Here is a 22,388-nt window from a genome sequence, read left to right as displayed (position 1 = left end):
CCAAAAGGTGTAGGTGAGAGTCAACAACCCTATTTAATTGTGCTGTGGATATCATCAATATTATTCATTTGTGAATGTATTTTGCCATTGCTTTACATATAGAGAATCATAACTAATCAGATCACTACATCTAGAAGCCCCCAAGTCTTGAGCATGTCAAATAGCAGGGATTGTGCGATTTCTTCAGTGGTCGATGCAAGAGTGAAAACATGATAACAAAATGAATGTCCCTCCTTAAACCAACTTGTCCTTCAACTTGAAGCTTCTTCTAATGATGAGTAATCTGTGGGTGCTATGGTTATTAACTTTTTGGTGCCTTTTGTTTATAGCTATCTATTGGAATATTTGTTTTAAGGGTTGGGTTCATCATTGACCATCAATATCAAAGTCATTTTCAAGTAGAGGGGAAATAGAACTTGTAAATTATGTATTGATTTTTACTAGGGCAATGGTAGAACAATTTTTTTATACAGATCACACAATCATTATTAACATTAACTTTTTTCATCATGAAGCAGTAATAAGAAAATTCATTCATAAGCTTGACAGAGCAATAGTAAATCACAGTAGATACATCAAGAAACCATGAGACAAGAGACAAAGAAATTAGCCCGGAGGCCAGGCCAAAACCCACAAGGGGAAAACCCAAGAGATTCTTCCTTATGCGGGAGAGAGAGAGAGTTCAAGATACATTAGTACATCAGAAAGAACATCAAGATGACATCCAAACCAATACCCAAGAATAAGAGATATGCCAAGCCAAGTCCCATAGCCCTCCCTCATAATTTTTAGCCTCCTTATCTCCTCTTGAAATTCATTGGATCAGAGATGCACAAGACAAATTCGATGTGCCAAATGAGGAGGAACCCTCTCCTTTATGTAGACTTGCAAGGAGGGGTCGAATGGGTGCCTTTTGGGGCCCAGCCGACTTGAGGATTTTCAAGGGAAAAATATAAATTCAAATTTGTAATTTGTAATTTTCTTATCTTCCGTTAATTTTTATTGATGGAAGTGCTGTTGAGAAATCTAGGGCATCAAGATTAGGTGATTTCTCTTCTAATGATAACTGCTTGTAAATGCCTTTTACTTCTTTAGATTAGGATCTTCTCTTTACTTAGATTATTATTGTGTTCTTCTTCATCAAACAGCTACCAATGCATAAACAATAAAGAGACAAGAGACACAAAATGTAGGCTATTAGCTAGGGCCAAAACCTCTCCAACTTGAGAGGAAAACCCAAACAAATTCTTCTTCTTATAGAGACTTCAATTGATGAATACCAAGACCAAGACCCTTGACACAACCTCTCCAAGACCAAGTCACAAACCCTTCTTTCCAGCTTCTTCTTCTTGACCAAGTCCACACTAGTCAAATTGCTAACTTCACTCTCCTTCTCGGCTACCCTTTAGATTTCGGCCTCCTGCAATTCTTGGCCTATTTCAGAAGCCCTAGTTGCAGCATGTGGGAAGTGTCACCACCAAGATTGTACCCTTGATCCCTTTGTTTAGGATGGAGACTTCTTCTCCTTCAACTCGGCTTGCATTCTTGACTAGACTTCTTCCTTAATTCGGCCTCCTTTGATGACTGAGATAACTTCGGCTTTCCCTGCAGCAGATGATACTTCTCCTTGCACATGTGATGGATATTAGCCCTAAAACAGACCCAAACAAGTTTGTTCTTCCCTTCTTTCTTCTCATTGGCTATGAGGCTATCTTCCTTGACCTTATCACACTTCTTTCTCACTTCAGACCTTGACCGAAATTCTGTCCCTCAAATGAGGCCGAGCTGCCCTATTTATAGTGGTCTGCCCATCCAAAATAAGCTGACTTGAATAGGTGCCTAGGCCGACATGTCCTACTAGAAACATCTTTAGGCCGACTTGAAGGAGGTGCTTGAGCTTGGTCTTGGAGGGTTTCTTAATGATTCATTTACATATGTAACATGCCCAACAAGGGTCTTCAAACTTTGACATTGACTCAATAAACTTTATGACTTGATGACTAACCCTAAATCCTCACAATAGGAGCCTTAACTAAAAATAAAATTTTTGGCTCATGAAACCAAAGAGACAAACATTACAAAAATAATTTTATTTTCTTCTTTACATCAATTACATAAAATCATAATCACATGTCATTATGAAGACTGAACCTAGTCACTTTTCAACAAATGCCAACCATGGCTACAATTTTCAACATCATGGATAAATATTGTAGTATTCTGTATCTGTTAGCAGCCAATTTAGCAGCCTTGATAACGATAAGGTCCTTTGAGGTGCTGAGGTGGTACCCCCCAGGATAAGTGCTCATTGTCACCTCGACACAAATCCCCACTTTTTAGGCCAACTCCTAGCCAAAGGAGACTTCCCTAATCCGAACACACAAAACTTACCCAAAATATCAATAAACCATTGCCTAGATGTGGGATATATGGTGAAGGTAGGAGTTAATTAATTATTTTATTGATCTCGAATAGGAAATAGAACTGCACTAAATTGCAGACCAACAAGCAGAAAACCACTCAAACCTCAAAATATTTGATTCTTTGAACAATACAAGGTTGTGTGCTGGATGCTCTCACCAGGTGAGAGATTATTTTGTTGATTTACCTCTTTATAGGTGGCTGTAAATGGACAACTGTGTTGCTGTCTTGCACTTCTCTGACCTGCAAAAATGATAAATACACAAAAAACTAGATTGCCAAAGTGCTCTTTCACTAGATTAATAGATATGTGGGTGGGTAAGCTTGTGCATCGAGTTAACAATAATAAAAACAGCCCAGCACTTTAGATCTGCAAGTAAATGAAGTTTCCAGCAATCTGGAAACTACTTGCAGTAAAACGGGGTGATTCCCCCTAGGGGGTCAATGCCTAGAGAAATTTCCAGCAAGAAATACGAAATTTACAGCAAGCTGGAAAATATATTTATTATTATTACATCAGAAATTTAATAATAAACAATAAAATTCATATCTGGAATAATATGAAGGTTACAAAATAATATGTACTTACTTGATCAAACCCTTGAGTAAATGTTTTGCTGAATCTGGAAAAATTGTTATGACAAACTAGGGATATGCAAATGCACCTTGAAAATACCCTTGTAAACTATATTTTCAAGTGCAGAAAACAGAGGGCAATGATTTCGTTGCATAAAAAAGTAATTCTTAAGCCAAAATTTCAAGTATTTACTAGCTTTATAAGATAAAATCTAGGCACAAGCTAGAAAATATTTTTGTATTTTTATTTTTATATAAAAACAAAAAAAATGAACTGATTGATTTTTTGAATAAATGGTTGCTGTGATGTTACTTACTGTGGTTGTGATTTTAACCTTTTTAGGGCGTGGAGTCAGGGTCAAAACTCCTTATTTTCTTAGTTCTGCAATTTGATCTTGAATAAGGGGATTGGTGTCAAGGCGACGATCAAGCCCTGATATAGTTAGGAATAAGATTATGTTCCCAGAATTCTGCCAGGAAAGATCTCTATATGGAGAAGTCTTCAACCAGTAGGTCAGCTATGACACAAGGTGAAATTGCACCTTTGATAAAGAAACCATGTTAAAATAAGCAAATATAGTGATGGAAACACATTTTACGTTGCTATTACAGTTCAAAAACATATTTCCAATTGTATGAAATGTGTTTTCAACAGGTGAGACACATTCTTACAATTGAAAACGCGTTTCATGGCTGTACCACTTGCATTTTTATGTTTTTGTACAGAATCTCGCCTGGTAGGGCATTTGAAGTGGTGTTTCCTTTATCATAGATTCGTAGGAATACTCACTATTAAGTGTAAAAGGCATGGCTTGTGGAGTGATTCTTTTCACAAAGAGTAATTTATGGTGCTATTTTTTTTTTTAAACAGATAAGGATTTTTGTATTAATAAACGCTGGATTAAGGACCAGAACCCTTACACAAGTTTTTCTGAAACAAAATTTCTGATAACAACAGTCCTCTCAAAAAGCTTGCTAGCTCTAGGTCTGCAATTCCTCCTTAATCTAAAACCATGACCACTGTAAACTCTACAGAAAGACCCAAGTATGCAGCAAATTTTACATAGTAACATAGGTTAACAGATTTGAAAAAGGAACCACCCAAAAACTCGAACCTCAATACTTAGCAACGACTTTGGGCAGCAACACTAGACCCCCTTAAACGGTGGGTTCTTTTCCTTTCAGTAACGACACTGGAACCAACACCTCCCGAAATAAGCTGCACATTTCCAGTCCTGGAGACCTCCAAAGCAGTCACGTGAGCACAGAGCGAGTGCACTTCCTCACGCAAACTATCCAATGACTGTTCCATATCTGCGTGGTGCCTGGGCAATTTTGGTTTCAGGAAGAGCTCGAAAAGAACTATGCTGCCTTTCAACCATGTCCTCTAGTTTCTGGATAGAAGCCAAGAGAGCCTGAGAAGCATCCAGAAGCCTGTCAAGCACATGGCTGGTGTTAACATTCTCTGAGGAAGCCGAAGAGTCCGCCAGCACATACCAGACACCCAGCAAGAATTCTCTTAGTTTCAGAGCTAGGATGGAATGAAGACAAATGAATAAATTGGGGATTCAAAAAATGCAACATATAGACAGGACTAAAACCTTGCCACAAGCTGATCTGCAACAAAAAGTCCAGAGCCATCTCCCAATTCTCAGCCGGACAGAGAATCAACGTCTAAGGGAAGTCGCAAGACAAATGATAATTCCATTCTTCAGAACAGTAGTCTGGACTCTGTGGCCGAGACGATCTACTACAGATCCTGCCAGGAGAAAAATAAATTGACAAGATGCCCTGCATTTGAGACTAATGACATGACATGCCACTTGTAAATCAAATTAAAACATTGGGAAGGGGCCAGAAGGATCTGTGGTCGGAAAAGGAACAGCCGCTGGATCCCAAGGCCCTTCTGCTTCAGGAGACAAACCACTAATCGATATTTGTTGAAGGAAACCGACCACTTATCTGATCCAATTTTTTCTTTTACTTTGATGATCGGATCAATTATTAAATGATTACTTCTTGGGGTACTCAACATAGCTATGTAATGGGGAACATTTACACCCACTTTGTCCCGACTGTATCTTAGGCAACCAATCATCTCTAAGGAATTGGAGAAGTGCTAAGTCTGTTAACCATTTCCAGGATGACTTGTCCCAAGGTGGAGCCTTTTTTAGCTAAAACATCAGCTGCCACGTTCAAATGCCTTTATATGTGAAAGAATTCCAATTTTTCAAACTAAGAGGCGAAGACAAGGGCCCTTCAATTCAAGGAGGGATAATTTGAGCATATCATCTTCTTGGCCTTGTTCATTTGATGGATGACTAACATATAGTCTCCAAAAACTAATAGGCTAGAAATTTTCTTTTTGATAGCCATTTCCAAGCATTTCCATAACGCAGAATATTCAGCAGAGTTGTTCGTTGCTGAGCCGAGACACGAAGGCCCAAGTATGTTGTGATACGATTTTTCAGTCGGGGCTAAATAATACCCCTCGCTCGTGCCTCCCCCATTTGATGGTGCTATCTTTACCGTAAGTGTTTTCTCTACATTTCTTGCATGTATCAAATTATTCTGAAGCTAAAAGTTTTATTATTTATCTAGTATGGTTTCTATGGTGATGGAGAACATTTGAAGTGAGGAAGGACTATAATTTGGAAAGCTTGCTCATAGTAAGTTCCAACTATGTGAACAAATTGTTGATAAATTCAAATTGCTGATTTGCTAATTTTTTTCCTAAGCTATTCTCCTTATTAAGAAATCACAACATAAAAAAATGTGATTGTTTTCCAAAAAGCTGCGGATGTGGAGGAAATCTGTTTAAGGGATTCATTTGATTCCTTTGTTGAAAATGGTAGCTTTGGTCAGAATTTTCAGTGGCAAATTAATGGAGACAAATCATATTTTGGGTTTGACCAAGTCGGCCCAAGTGGAAAAGCCGCCTCCTCCTCCATTACATATAAATAATAAGTAAGGCATTGTTGACCCTCATTTGGAATCCAACACATCACAACAATCTGATCTGAAATACCAAGAAGAGTTCACATGTGCGAAGGAGCAAGAAGGAAACTTTTTCTGTTCTGTGTTGACCAACATTCTCTCTTTTGACTTGCATTGACTTGGGCTACTTGACTTTGTTTGACTGAGGGTTTTGGACTGGCTTGGAGGCCAAGCTTTTCAGGAGGACATTGGCTTTGTTTGACCGAATATTTACCTCTGTCCTGGGCATGTTGACTGAGGTTGACAGCACTGTTTGTCTGGACTTTGACCGCAGGTCAAATCTCTCTCATTTAATCAAAGATTGCAGGAAGGTTTTGGATCTGGTTGACCAAATCTTAAGAAAGCTAAATCTTTGGCTTTGCGTTGACCAAATTTTAGACTATTTTGCTGGGCATTGACCACAAGGTTGACTGTGACTTTGACCGAGATTTTTCTGAGGAATTGCAGGCTGAAATTCAGCCTCTTTGACCAGACTGTTGACTAGCAATAGAGTTGACTTTTTCACTTATTTGACTTGGTTTGACTCTCATTGACTTGGTAGTCAAAGGTTTGTCTTTGACTAGTTTATGTATGTGCTATCGGACTATATATCTCAAGCCGAACATGGATTGACTAAGAAGAAGAAGAATTGATTTAGGGTTTTCCCCCTTGTGGGGTTTTGCCCTGATCTTTGACCAAAATATCTGTGTCTTCTTGTGCTTGGCTATCTTCTATTGTGCATTACTATTTACTGTTCTATCCATAATTGCTTCATTTTTATTGAGGTGAATGAAATTGTTTCAAGTAACTATTGCAGCATAGAACATGTGGAAAATTAACATGGTATTGGAGCTGAGGTGAAGATTGCCATTGGAGACCAGAGAATAGTCCTTGAGACACTTCTCTTGCTGATTGGTGATAAACCCTCTTGGACAAGATGACTTCCTCCTACTTCAAGATTGAAGAGAATCTGAATGATGCCTCTAGCTTTGCAACATGGAGCGCTAGATTGTATTACCCTTGAAGAGAATGATGTGATGGAGTATCTGGAGGGCAAGGTAGCTAAACCTCTTGAGAATACCAATGTCAAATCCAAGTACAAGAAGGGTGAGATCAAGGCTAAGAAGATCATCATTGATTCTCTTAGATATCATCTCATCACTTATGTGTCGAAGACAAAGAAGTTAAATGACAGATTGATTAGGATGTATGAGGTCAACAATCTCAACCATATCATTTCCTTGAAGAGTCAACTTCGTGACATCAAGATGACCAAATCTGAATCTATAATAGGCTACTTCATGAGAATCTCTCAAATAAGAGATCAATTTCTTTCCATTGGAGAAATCATACTTGATAGACAGCTTGTGCAGATGACCCTTGGAGGACTCCCCATGTCTTGGGAGAATTCAAAACAAGAATTAGTTGCAAAAAGGAGCTCCCTTCATTTGATGAACTCTCAGGCTCATTTCTAGAGCAAGAATTTAGAAACACGAGGAAGGAGGACCTACATCATTTGCAGCCAATGTCAAGATAGGAAAAGGGAAAGGAAGACCTTACAAATGGAAGTCAAAGAAGCTAACTCTTGCATTCAACAATAGTAGAAGGGACTTGTCCAAAGTCCAATGCTATAGATGCGACAAATTTGGCCACATAGCCTGAGACTGACTTGAAAGAGTGCTCAGAGGCCCAATTCCAACAACAATGGCAACAACAAAAACAACTTCAACAATAGAAGGAGAGAAAGAGGTCCTGATGCCCATGCAAGTATTGAAGAGACTCAATGCCCTCAAAAGAGGTCCAAGGACACAAAGTATGCTGATAATGTTACTAATATTCAGTCCGAATATTTTTTTGTTGCTGCTCTTTCTAGCTTATCTTCAGATAGCATTGATAGCTAGCTGGTGGATAGTGGGGCATCTAGACACTTTACTGGGTATCGTGAAATCCTCTTAAATTTGGCTGAGAGGGAATCTAATTTGAAAATTATACTTGGGGATAATTTTACTCATCCTGTCAAAGGGTTTGGCTCTATTTCTTTTCATTTGGATTCTGGTCAAACCATTCATCTACAATATGTGTTGTAAACCTGTATGTGCCGAGCTTGAAGAATAATCTTGTCTCCATTTCTACCATGGAAGACAAAGGATTTAGATTTGCATTCATTAATGGAAAAGTTCTTGCATGGCCAAGGAAATCTAACTTAAGGGCAACCTTCACACCTGGTATAAAAAATGAAGGCCTATATAGAGTTTGTGGACGTCCAATTCGAGCATTGGTCCATGATACCACTAATCAATGTGAGCTTCGGCACCAAAAATTTGCTGACCTTCATTACAAGGCTTTTCCTAACTTGAGCATGATGGTTTCAGGGATTTCCAAGATTCAAGTGGATCATGAAGGTGTATGTCAGAGATGTGCTAGTGGCAAGAATGTAAAGGGACTATTCCCTTCTAGTAGCAACATATCTAAAGAGATTCTTCAACTTATTCATTCTGATCTTTGTGTGGGTATGCCGGTGACATCTCTTAGAGGATATTTATACTGTATGATCTTTGTTGATGACTTCTCTCATAAGACTTTGATCTTTTTCTTGAAGACCAAGGATTAGGGTTTCAACATGTTTAGGGACATTGAAGGTCTAGTGGAAAATCAAATTGGAAAGAAGATCAAGATCCTAAGGACAGATAATGGAGGAGAATTCACTTCAAATGACTTCAAGGATTTTTGTAAGGAAGTTGGAATTAAGAGGGAGGTGATTGTTCCCTACATCCCTCAATAAAATGGAGTTGCTGAGAGGAAGAACTTGACCATCTTGGAAGCAGCCAAAGCCATGATTCATGATCAAAAGCTTCCTATGCTTTTGTGGGAGAAACAACAAATACCATAGTATATGTTCAAAATAGAGGACCTCATCAAGTCCTGGGGAAGAAGACCTCTGGAGAAGAATTTATAGGTGTGAAATCGAAAGTTGGACATTTGAGGATATTTGGCTGCCCTATCTACTCTCATGTACCGAAAGAGAAGAGGCCAAAGCTAAAGGCTTCAAGAAAGAAACATACTTTTGTTGGTTATTGTGAAAATTCTAAAGCTTACAGGTTATATGTGCTAGGACGGAGGAACATTGAGTTCAACTGGGATGTGATCTTTGATGAAGATGTTTCCCTTGGAAAAGCAAGGGACTCTCCTATCCTTGCCATAACTGAGAGAATAGATGATTCTATGGATGTAGATGCAGAGCCATTGATGCTAGAGCCTGACCTTCCATATTAGCCTATGGCACCTTGTGATTCTCCTTCAACGAAGAGACCCTTGTGGCTTCATGATACTTTATAGGATGCAGAGAGACATTCAACCCCTAGAGGCACCTTCAGAGAAAGCAAGCAACCTCATAGATATCAAGGATATATTGCATTGATGAGCAACATCATACAATCTGAACCTGACAGGTATGAAGCAGTGAAGGAACAAGTTTGGAAAGAGGCCATGATAGAGGAATATCAATGCATCATGAAAAGTGATGTATTGGAGGTTGTTCCGAGACCTGAGGGTACAAAATCAAACATGCAACTGATGGTAGTATTGAAAAGTTGAAAGCGAGGTTTGTGGCTAGAGGATTCTCCCAGAAAGAGGGAGAAGATTATGATGAGATATTTGCATCTATTGCTAGGCACTAACATCCGGTCTATTATTTCTCTTGTTGCTAATCAAGGTTGGTGTCTTCATTAGATGGATGGGGAGACAACTTGTCTTCATGGCATACTCAAGGAAGAAGTGTACCTGGAGCAACTGTAGGGATTTGAGGAACATGACAAGGAAACACATGTTTGCAGATTGAAGAAAGCCCCCGGGGCTTTGTATGCTCTGATCGATGGATACCTAATGAAGTTGGGATTCAACAGAAACAATGCCAATCAAACCCTCTACTTCAAGGTTGTCCAAGGTATGCCTTTGATTTTGGTTTTATATGTTGATGATTTGTTCATGGCAAGAGAAGAGCCTCTAATCATCTAGTCTAAGAGGGAGTTTGCCTCCGAATTTGAGATGAAAGATCTTGGGTTGATGCACTATTTCCCGGGCTTAGAGTTGTGGCAAAAACCTAGAGATATTTTCCTTAGCCAATGAAAATATGTTGTGAAACTCTTGGAGAGATTTGGGATGGTTAATTGCAAATCCATGGCCACATCGATGGAGGAAAAGTTCAAGAAGTTATGTGGTGAAGCTACGTGACCAGATCTAGTAGAACCTTCTATGTACCAGCAACTGAATGGGGCTCTGATGTTTCTGGTTAGTGCTAGACTAGATATATGTTTTGCTATCAACACCTTGAGCCAGTCCATGGTGGAACCTTTGCATGCTCATTGGGTGGACGCAAAACATGTGTTGAGATATCTACATGGGACGATCAATTATGCACTGAGATATGCCTCCGATGATGATTTGAGACTACATGGATATACGAATGCGGATTGGGTTGGGAGCGTTATTGACTGAAAGAGAACATCAGGGTGCTACTTTAGCTTGGGATCTGCCATGATTTCCTATATGAGCAGGAAGCATAAGTCTGTCGCTCTTAGTACAACTGAGGCAGAGTATATTGCAGCTAGTATGGCTCGCTGTGAGTCAGTGTGGCTGCGGAAATTCTTTGCAGAGCTATTTGATCATGTGCTAGATACGATTGTGATATACTATGACAATCACTTATTCTTCAGAGAGAAACTTGGAGTGCAGGAGAATGTATCCCTATTCCCGTAGTCTTTTGACTAGCCATGGACTTGGTTGGAGGGGGGGGGATGAGCAGTGAGGCTCCTAGGTGTGAGGAGGTACTCCTTAAATCCATGGAATTGGCCGAGTACATACCCTAGTATTCATCCTACTTGCAAGTCACCTTTGTGTCATTATTGTCCAAGGGTCATATTGAGATGATTAAGCTTGTCGGAATTGCCACCCATCTGGCCAGTGGGTGAGGAGACTTAGGTGTGTGTGATCTTTACCAAGGTTGTATGCGACTTCCATGGACTTGGCTGTGGTAAATTGATCTCCCCTAAGTGTTGGATGTGGGTGTTCAACCACTTGATCGCTAAGGATCAAGTTGGATGAGCATTTGTCGAACATAGGGTGTGTGATCTTTACCAAGGTCATATTCGACTGCCATGGACTTGGTTGTGGTAAATCGATCTCCCCTATTGTTAGTGTGGATCATTCTTCTTCTCTGTATCAAGTCGTCATTGTTTAGTTGAGATGAGATGGGATGAGCTTCTTATGTTGAGACAAGTACATTCGAGATGAGACTTCTGATGTAGTTGGAAATTCCTCCCTTGTTGAAAGGGAGTGGTGAAAATGGCAGCGTGGATCAAAATTTTCAATGGTAAATTAATGGAGACAAATCATATTTTGGGTTTCACCAAGTCGGCCCTAAGACCATTAAGTTAGCCCCACAAGTGGAAAAACCACCTTCTCCATCATATATTAGTAAGGCATCCTTGACCCTGATTTGGCATCCAACACATCACATCAATCTGATCTAAAATAGCGAGAAGAGTTCACACATGCGAAGGAGACTTTTTTTGTTCTATGTTGACCAACATTTTCTCTCTATTGACTTGTGTTGACCTGGGCTACTTGACTTTGTTTGATTGAGGGTTTTGGATTGTCTTTGAGGCCGAGCTTTTCAGGAGGACGTTGACTCTGTTTGACCGAATATTTACATTTGTTTTGGGCATGATGATTGAGGTTGACCGAATTGTTTGACTGGACTTTGGCCGCAGGTCAAATCTCTCTCATTTGATTGAAGATTGTAGGAAGGTTTTGGATCTGGTTGATCGAATCTTTGATTGAGGAAGAAAGTTGAATCTTTGACTTTGCGTTGACCAAATTTCAGAAGTTTTGGGCATTAACTGCAGGGTTGACTGTGACTTTGAACAAGAATTTTATTAGGAATTGTAGGCCGAAATTCAGCCCCTCTGCCTAGATTGTTGGCTAGTAACGAAGTTGGCTTATTTATATCTCATTTGACTTGGTTTGTCTCTCATTGATTTGGTAGTCTAAGGTTTGAATTTCACTGGTTTATGGATGTACTATTGGACTATGTATCTCAAGCTGAACATTGATTGACTAAGAGGAAGAAGAATTGATTCTGGGTTTTCCACCTTGTGGGGTTTTGCCTTGGTCTTTGACCAAAATCTCTGTGTTCATTGTGCTTGGCTATATTCTATTGTGCATTATTGTTTACTGTTATATCTATAATTGCTTAATTGTTACTGGGGTGAATGAAATTGTTTTAAGTAATTATTGTAGTATAGAACATGTGGAAAAATGACATCCTTTGCACTTGCTATATATATGCACGTTTGGGAGAGAAGAATGTTCTCATGTGGTTTAAGGGGGAAAATTTAGGTTTAATTTCTGACGACGAAATTTTTGTGGAGTGTGTGGTATATGTTTACATGTAATAAGAAAGCTTCTAAATATTTTGCCCTTTTTTCATGTTTGTCAATTTCTTCTTGTGTTTTTTTTTGGGTTTTTAATTATTAATTTTCTGATATTGTTGAGCCCCATTGAGTTACTACCAAGTTTGACCTTTTTAACATTGAAATCAAGCGTCTAGTGATTGAGATGACTTGTTAGCGTTGCAATATCTCAAATGGAACTAATGAGTGCAAATACACAAAATAAAATAGTAGTTTTTAACATTGAAATCAAGCGTCCAGTGATTGAGATGACTTATTAGCGTCGCAATATCTCAAATGGAACTAATGAGTGCAAATACACAAAATAAAATAGTAGTAAGAGGAAATAAACAAAATAGTGAGAAAAAAGGGGTTGTGGGCACTCTATGTCACTTAAACACCAATAAGAGGAAAGAAACAGAATAGTGAGAAAGGAAAGGTTGGGGGCACTCTAGGTCACTTAGTTTGTGTTTGCGTTTGAATTTTGTGAGGAAGAAATTCGAGAAAAATCGTTACTGCAAAAAATGATGACAAAGGCAATACTATTCTTTTTTTTCATGAGAAAATTTCAACTAGCATCATTCATTAAAACAAAAGGTAGTTATATTTGCAACTTGATGAATCAAGAGATTCCTATGGATAGAAACTACAACTTCTAGAGAGACAAAGGCGTCCGTAATAGATACAAACTGAGATACTAGAGTAATTCCCAGTTCAAAACAAATAGTATGATGCAAAAAATTGCTAGCAGAAATAACTGACAACTATAGTAGGCTAGGACTGACACCTCGCAGAAAAAACAAAACAAATACAAAAGAAAGTAAAAACCAACTTGCAGACCAGATGCAAGGCATGCTTGCAGTGTAGCGACAGGGAAGCCTACTCTGCCTCTTAGAAAATGAAACTCCCAGAGCTGCAAGGAGAACCTATGACAAAAAATGTGAATCTATTGACGCCCAAGACAACAAATCTACCACTTTTGGAGAGGGCGTCGACCACCCATTTCTGCTCTCGGGAAATATGGATGAATGAAATCTATTGAAAGGATGCTGACATGGCCTTGATCTTTGATGCTGACATGGCCTTGATCTTTTGCATCCAGTGGAAGAGAGAAGGCGACCCAAAATTAGAATGTCCCTGAGCCCACTCAATAACCTTTTTCAAGCTTTTTAGAGTCCCCAACAATCATAATCTCCTCAATTCCCTGCCATCTAGCGCACCTTAAAACACCCCAAAGTGTTAATGTTTCTTCTCTATTGTTAGTTCCGACACCTCCAGGTCAGCGAAAACAATAGGACTATCAAGGCTTCAGAACTATATATGGTTCACACCCACATTCCCCTTCTGATGCAGCTCTATCAAAATAACCAACCGACATAGATGACCTGATTTCCTTGTGAGAACATGTTCTCCTAGACAACTTCAACCTCCATGTCCCAATCTCCTGAAAGAAAGACAAAATCTTCAGGACATAATGGTGCACTTCAGGGACAATATGATGAAAAATTCTAGCATATCTGCTCCGCCATATCCCCTAGCAAACGTAGAAAGGGAGCATTCTAAGTTCTTTCTGTCCCTCAATCCACTTAGAAAGGCACATGCCAATAGAGGATCAATCCACTTGATCATGAATTTTGTAATACATAGTTACCTCATTCCAGATTGCATCGACGAATGGGAATTGTAGGAAGAGATGCACCACGTCTTCATTCGACTGTCCACACATAGGAAAAACCAGCCCCTGGAACCCCCTTTTCATGAGGTTCTCCCACGTCAATATCCGGTTGTTGAGCACCAACCACATGAAACCCTTCAATTTCAATGTTATCTCCCATCACCACATTTGCACGAGCGATGAGTCCTTGTAAAGAGGGCTATTCCCCTGAGTGATGATAGAATATGTTTCCTTGGTTGATAGAGGACCTTTTGTTACTCTCCCTCCCCATACTAAACAATAATTTGACTCTGTCAATGCTATGCCTGCTTGGCTGAGTGTATATCTATAATGCTCCCACTCAGCCTCATGTTCCATCAGAAGCCCAAGATCCATAGAGTGAGACCAATGAAGGGAAGATAGAATAGACTCACGCGTGCAACCAAGGTGATTCAAAAACTGATAACGTGCACAATTATAAATTGTATAATGGGCACTGAGAGTAGGTGATTATCCTCCATTCCTTTAATGTTATCGAGGCCAATAGGAATCTTATCACCCCTGCTGACCTCCCATCTGAGATTACCGCATAGCCAGGGCTTGGTTTTAATCAGACTTCTCCAAATGAGTGAAGCATTCTTATTTTTTGGTGTGCCAACTTTGATCCATTCCTCAAGATTAAGATTGTTTAGATATTTCTACTTTTGCCACATACCTGTACCTTTAATAGCTTGCCACAAATTTTTAACCAACAACACCAGATTAAAAATTCTAGTGTCTCTAATACCTCAACCCCCGTTTGCCTTGCACTTTGAAATAACATCAAGGCGGACTACGTGGAATTTCTTAGTCGAGCATGCTCCTTGCTAGAGAAAACTAGCTATAATTGCATTAATTCTTTTAATGACTGCTTTGGGTAATTTAAAGAGGTGCATCCAGTAGACCGAGATGCCCTGAAGGATAACTTTGATCATGATCAGTCTTCCACCTAAGGTTAGCTACTTGTGTTCCCATCGGGCCAACCTCCCAAACTTTTGGATTAGCCATTCCTAGTCTAGGTACGTGTAGTTATTTGGCTTTAAATTAAAGCCTAAATACTTGAAACCCCCGTCCATGGAAGTCACTTCACCTCATATATGTTGGCAATTTCCATTATTGGCACCACGTCCACCCTGTTGGATATCAATTCTTATATCTTCTTGTTCATAATGAGCCTTGATGCTTCCCCAAACTTAGAAAGGATTTGGTGAAATGTCCTCCATTCTGTTATGCTTGCTTCCCCTGTGAATATCACATCATCAACAAACACTAGATGTGAAATGCTAGTTTGTCTGGAGATCCAGCAACCTACGATTGTACCCAATGCTATAGCTGCTTCGATCCCTGTGCTTAATCCATCTATGAACAATATGAACAACAATGATGGAAGTTTACATCCTTGGCAAAAACCCCTTGTGATCCTGAAAAAATATGTCGGAATGCCATTGATGAGTACTGCCAAATTTGTAGAGGAAACACATGCCATGATCTAGTCTATATGCCTGTGTGCAAAACTAATTTTGTGGAGAATCAATCTAAAGAATTCCCAATCAACACTAGAATAAGCCTTAATCAGATCAATCCTCATCAGGCATGCCTCCATCCTACGCGATTTAATAGAATGTAAACATTATTGAGTAATTGCCAGTGTGTCTTGAATCTGTTTATTTGGTAGAAAACTGAACTGTTTTGGCGTAATATGCAAGGATAACATTTGTTTGATTCTGATTGCAATCACTTTGGAAACCATCTTGTTCACTGTATTTGCATAATGGGATATGTCTGAAGTCTGAAAAGGAAGACGGGTTAGAATTTTTAGGAATTGGAGTGATGAATGTTGTGTTGATAGAACTTGAGATGTGACCTAATCAAGGAGATTCTTCAGCCATTTCCAGAAGCTCTGTCCCCATGATGTCAAAGAAAAAGAGGAAGATTTCTACCGGCCACCCATCTGGGCTAGGAATTTTGTCCCATGTCAAAGATTTCAAGACCTCATATAGCTCCTCCTTTGTAATCGACCTATCCATTTGAGCATTAGCCTCCTCATTCACCATGCAGGGGAACAAATTTGCAAACTCCATCTAATAAGTTATATTTGATACCTCCTTTACCTTAAACTGATTGCGAAAATAGCGGATTGCCTCATTTTGAATGTCTTTCTAGTTAGAAAGAATCTTATTCTCCCCGTCTCTGATACACCATATAGTGTTTGCCCTCTTCCTTTTTGTGGCCAAGTTGTGAAAATAGGGAGTGTTCTTGTCCCCTGCAGCGACCCAGTCTGCCCTGCACTTTAGTCTCCATTCTTCCTCTTGAAATTTCAATATCTTGCTTTTCCTATCCACCAGGTTCAATAGCTTCTTCTTGGACAAATCAACAAAGTACTGCGGATTTGAGGGGTCATTCAAAGCAATAATCTCTTGCTCAATTTATGACAACAACCTAGCCATCTTCTTTTCTTGCCTTTCTTACTTATGAAATAACCTCAGATTTTAATCTTCGCAGTTTGTATGATACAACCTCCATTTTGTGGACAGGGATTTGTTCAAATGTATTGAGCCACGATGCTCTAACCAAGTATGCGAATTCCTTATCTTGCATCCACATGTGATTAAATTTAAAGGGTATAATAACTCTCATTTCCCCTAAACCATTTGAGGAAGACGCCATCGTGGTTTGAGAAATCAATGTAGTGGGTCCATGACAACAGGTTGATCCATCTTTCATAGAAAAAAGAATGGACCAGATATCGATCGAGTCTTTTGGAAATTCCCTCAGCGTCTGTACGCTCGGTCCTACATGTTGGGCATATTAGACACGGGATAATATCCTTTAGTAACTTGTGAACAAATAGTTCCTTAAAATATCAAGCAAGATTATCCAATTTCCCTTTTTGTCCCCAGACCTCCCCATCATCCATTGTCAGGTTCATATCACCTGCCAAGATTAGTGAATGGATTTCCAAAAGCCCACATGAGACAAGACGATCCTGGTAACCTTTTCGATTCGAATATGGGGCGTATATATTGAGTATATGCAATTGATGGCTTGATCCCCGAATGTAACCTGATAAAATGATCTCTGCAAAGGATTTGTGAGCTTTGAGTGAGAAGGATTTAGGGTCACACATGGCTGTCAACCCCCTCGAGAGACTCGATGCACATACCACACATACTTCCCATTCAGGGCAGATTTTTAGAAGTTCCCTTGTTTTCACTTTTTCTAGCATCGTTTCTTGGAAAATAACTACAGATGGTTGTTTTGTCAGAATAATGTTACTGAGAGATCGCCTTTTATGGGTTGATCATAGGTCCCTCACATTTATGGACATGATTTTTATTATTTCTGGGCAATAGCTGGTATGCCCGGTCTAAGGACTTGTGGCTCAAAAACTTCAAGTAACCCATTATTACCCTTGGAAGGATAGGGATCAAAAGGGGGTTATAGGGCCTCCTCCATTGCTTCTGACAAAAAGTATTAAGGTTTGCAGAAACCCCAGTACAGGATGGCATTTTTTTAATAATTAATGCCTTTCTTCCTTCGGGTTGTCATATTCTTCCTAGATTTTTGGCTGACAATCACTTTTGTCGGAAAAAAGATTTTTTAATGGTCAAGGGTTCTAGACCCAAAAACCCATCTCGTGCCAATGAATCTAGTTTTGTGTCCTCGGAAGGTGGAGAGAATGATCTACCCTGATAGGACCCGAATCAGAGAGGTGACGACAGGTTGATCCTAGGTCCCTGATTCTTAGCAACATTTGTCTTTGTGGATCGAAGATGGAGAGTAGGCAGATCTCGTCCACACTCTGACACAGGCTCACCCACTATTGGCATTGAGGATTGATTCTCCGAGTGTGAGTTCCATATGGGAGCATGAGGGCTTTGTTGTTGCCACCTGTGATGTGACTTGGGCAACATATGACTCTCGACCAGCCTTTGTCAAAGGCAATACTATTCTTATCATTAGATAAAGGCAAATAAAGGCGACTATGAACAAACATTATACAACTTAATTATTTAATATCTAATAATAAAAGGGACAACATGACTAACTTTCTGACATAGAGACTTTGGAGAAATTTAATATATTTTTAAAATACTAATGTTAAAACCATGGTTGGAATTATTATAATTTTATGATTTTTAGAAGGCAATAGAATTGAATGCGTAGGTGAATTTGCCTCAACAAGAGAAATAGATTTCGTGCAATAATGAGTAATGGACCATGGTGCATGGTCAAGCTTTCACTTGTACTTGAAGTAGGAGCAATGTTACAAGTAGGTTGAGCAACGAGGAATTTCATGATCAGGCCAGACTCATGAGCAAAAGCTTCAAGTAATCACTCATCACTATAGGCAGAGTGCAATGACTTAAGGAGATTTGGAGCTACCTTAGGCACATGAACTTCAATATTTATAGGCACAATCACATTTAATTCAGTGTGTAGTTGTTTCATCCGTAGTTGATTCACTAGTGGCTGTGAAGGAGAATGTAATGATCTCATTTAATTCAGCGATGATGGTGGACAGGGATATAAACATTTTAATCTAAATGCGTTCAACATAGTTAATTACACGTTTTTTTGGCAGGGATATATTCATAGCATTTTAATCTAAATGGGTGATTAAGTTCGTTTGAAGATAGTTAATTACACGTTTCTTATCATTCTCCGGATTTTGAATCTCAACCATAAGAAACAGGCAAACACAATAACTTAGGGGACATGTGCTCGACTAGCTTTGGAATGTGCATGCTGTTCCTGACATATGAAGGAAGGCGTCTCCATATGGATCTCTATTGGAAAAGAAAAGTACTCAAATGAGTAACTACATTTATTGATAATAATGAATGGTTACAAGCTGAGAGGGTGGTTGCTTTTTAATACAACTCTCAACTAACACTTTTCCACTTAGTGGCAAGTTATTAAATGCATGTAACTAACAGCTCTTGACTATTTTAGCCATGACTCGTTAACAGAATAACTAACCGTTGAAAAATGAATAAGTAACTGTTGAATAATGTAGCTATGGTCGTGCTTCATAATCCTTGGTGTATTTATAATACTATATAAAAACATGAAAGAAAAAATAAATGTTAAATTAGAAGAATGAAAATTAAAAGAAAGGAAATCAACAAAACCCACCTAAAATTAAGATCCTTGAAAATAGCTCATACTCACATAAATAACATATTTCCCCTAAGTTATTACCCACCATAATTCAAGCTAGTATTTCTTTAAAGATGGGATAAGGAACAAGATGTAAATAAATATACTTATTAGGATTTACTGCCCACCATTATTTATGTGAGCTTCAACACTTAAACAAATATGAGTGGGTAAATGTGTAGATTTACTAGAATTTAATTTACAAAGAGGCGATTTAATTTAATAGACATGTCTATTGGGTATCTTGATTATAGAAAGCACTTGAACTTCTTTATTTTACATACTCACTTATCAAACACATATCTTTCTCTTATACACGTGATCTCACATATCCTAAGTTTTCAACACTTGTGATATTTACTTTCTTTTCATGGTTATTGGTTGAATTTCTGAAGTGTGATTGTTTGATGAAGATAAAAGAACTAGTATATATTGACAAGTAATTACCATAGTTCAGAAACAAAGTACTTGTATCAATTGTACTGAAAAATCAGCAGTAACACCTAACACCTATCTCTTAACCTGGGGGCAAGTCATTAATGAGCCCTGTATAAAATATAATGTATTGGTCCACATGGTTTTGATTTTTTGATTTCCATGGATTGAAAATTTAGGCTAAAACAGAGATATCTTTAGAAATACTTGATATATGCTAAGTGAATTGAGGAAGTTCACACTATTATGGAAAACAGCCAAGCTCAACGCAAATTTATCGTAGGATCAACATTGCAGTTGAACTTCCAAGATATTGTTACTTTGGTGATGGTTTGAGGTCCAAGCTTAATAGTTGTTTGTTTGCAGAACATGTGCTTAGTGTATATGATATGAAGGGCGATTCACAATACCAATATTGTTACTTACAATTTGTTTCATGCCATTTGTTAGAAGAAAACAGTGTCTTCATCTATGATGTTTTGCTTAGTTATGTTATTGCACAAAAGTGGAACACAATATTCATTAGATTTGCAGATTTGAGAATACAGCTATTATAAGAGGCAACATAGAAAGCAATAGTTTTTGTGAGAGAAATGGTATTCATTCAGGACAATGATTTCTTTGAAAAAGGGGAAGATGTAATAGGCTACTAATTGTTCACAAAGCTACTACTAAATGGCTGTGCAATCTCTGTAGTAATTTATCTTCTGTAGTGTGGTTTGGCTGTTAACTGCATTTAGGTTATTGGTGATACCTTATGAAGTTCAAACCATGGAGCGATTTTTATAGGTTTAGTAATCAAGTTAGGTTCTAAGAAGATTGATAAAGGGAAATTATTAAGTAACCTAAATAATTTTGGTTAGGTGATGACCAAAGTCAACTATACTGCGATAAGCTGCAAGGAATATAGTTAAAGTGGGATGGCTCATCAGACAAGAAGTAAATGTCATAGAAATATGCCACAAAGTGAAAGTACCATTGTGGCTGGGCATCTTTTCTCTTTGATAATGTTATTCTCTGTTTTCCTCTGCGACAAACTTAGATTTTTGAAGATTGAGTTTCGTTTAAGGAATGCAGTTTGCATTTAATGACTGGGTGAGATCTTCAGTGGGTGGTCTTGCATTCGGGAGGTTCATTTGCTACGGATATGGGTCACATACATTGTTCATCTCTGTATGGAAATTGTTTCCTAGCGTTCTGACGTCTAAACTTCTACAAACTTGAATGCACAACATAAGCAGTACATACAGTGGTGAATACTGTAAATGCTAAATAGTTTTTTTTTTGCTGGAATAGTTGTTTATTTTCACCACTTGGAACAATTCGTCTGTTTTCCCATGTTTGAGATTTGCAAGTATATTATAACAGCAGTGAACATTATATCGTTGATTATTAAGAAAAGGATTCTGATTGATAAACTTTGATTAATCTTTTCTCCAGGCATTCATGTTTAATGAGATGGACATCATGATCCATAATGACCGTTTCATACCTACTGTTGCGAAGAATTTCCGATGGTACGCCAATAATCCTCTGTTTTGTTTTGGTTGACTATTCTTGTCCAAGTGCTACAACTTCAATGCGCTGAATTTGCTTAAATATTGTGGATGTAATCTAATTCTCATCCAATATCTTGGGTAAGACCGAACCAGGTATACTTGCTTTCAGTGATGGAGGATCTGCAGTGTTCAGATTCTACTTCTTATACTTGATATCGTTCACAATTTGTTTAACTCGAAGATGTTTCTATTCACAATATCATTAAGTTTTAATGCATTTGTTTTTCCTTTCTTCTTTTTGTCCTTTTGACTTCCGCAGTGGGGGTGCTCTACAAAGAGCGAGTAAAGAAACTGAAATGGGAGATGAATCCTATCACTAATTGTTCTATATCAAATTTGTTGCATGACAATAATGATATAAAATATGCGGTATCATTGTAACGTACAATCGTACAATCGTAGCATGGTATATGAGGATCAGTAAAACATGAAAGCATTTCTAGCAATTTGAGTGTAAATCATGAAAATTGAATTTATGAGAGTAAAAATGTTATGGTGATAAATAATGGATGAAAATAAAATAATAAGTCTCAACTTTATACGAGTGGGTAAGAGTTGAGAGATTAACAATGGAGATCCTAGTATATGGCACTGGCTCATAAAAATTGAATTTTTGAGAGTATTCATAGTTTACTGTTATGGTGATAAATAATGGATGAAAATAAAATAATAAGTCTCAACTTTATACGAGTCGGTAAGAGTTGAGAGATTAACAATGGAGATCCTAGTATATGACACTGGCTCATGAAAATTGAATTTTTGAGAGTATTCATAGTTTACTGTTATGGTGATAAATAATGGATGAAAATAAAATAATAAGTCTCAACTTTATACAAGTCGGTAAGAGTTGAGAGATTAACAATGGAGATCCTAGTATATGATACTGGCATAAATGGAAAATGCAATATCTTCTTTAAAATGTTCCTAACGTTTTACGCCTTTTGTTTAAGCTATGACTCTTTTAGTTTAAAACCATGAAAGAGGAACCCAGTACACCAAATGACAGACTTTCCCATATTTGGAGATAATTACATTCTTGATTTACAATGCATTTAGAGTCCAGCTTGTTATTACAATGTGGATTTAAACTCCAAAATTTTTGAACCGTCTAACTGT

General features: G+C 38.2%; 1 protein-coding gene across 2 annotated transcripts in view; it reads left to right on the top strand.

Moving 5' to 3' along the window:
• The window catches only part of LOC149153832 (uncharacterized), a 112,055-nt gene extending 90,552 nt beyond the window's left edge, over positions 1-21,503 (top strand). For both annotated transcript variants that reach the window (XM_089445095.1, XM_089445094.1), the window contains exon 4: positions 21,154-21,503. The gene's annotated coding sequence lies outside the window, so the exon portion shown is untranslated. The remainder of the gene's footprint in view (positions 1-21,153) is intronic.
• The last annotated feature ends 885 nt before the right edge of the window (positions 21,504-22,388 follow it).

Source organism: Pinus tabuliformis, chromosome 9 (assembly GCF_031772625.1).
Source record: "Pinus tabuliformis cultivar Carrire ecotype Pingquan chromosome 9, CPIR1, whole genome shotgun sequence".
Classification (NCBI taxonomy): Eukaryota; Viridiplantae; Streptophyta; class Pinopsida; order Pinales; family Pinaceae; genus Pinus; species Pinus tabuliformis.
The sequence above is the reverse complement of the archived record's forward strand: the minus strand, read 5'-3'. Positions and strand labels throughout refer to the sequence as shown.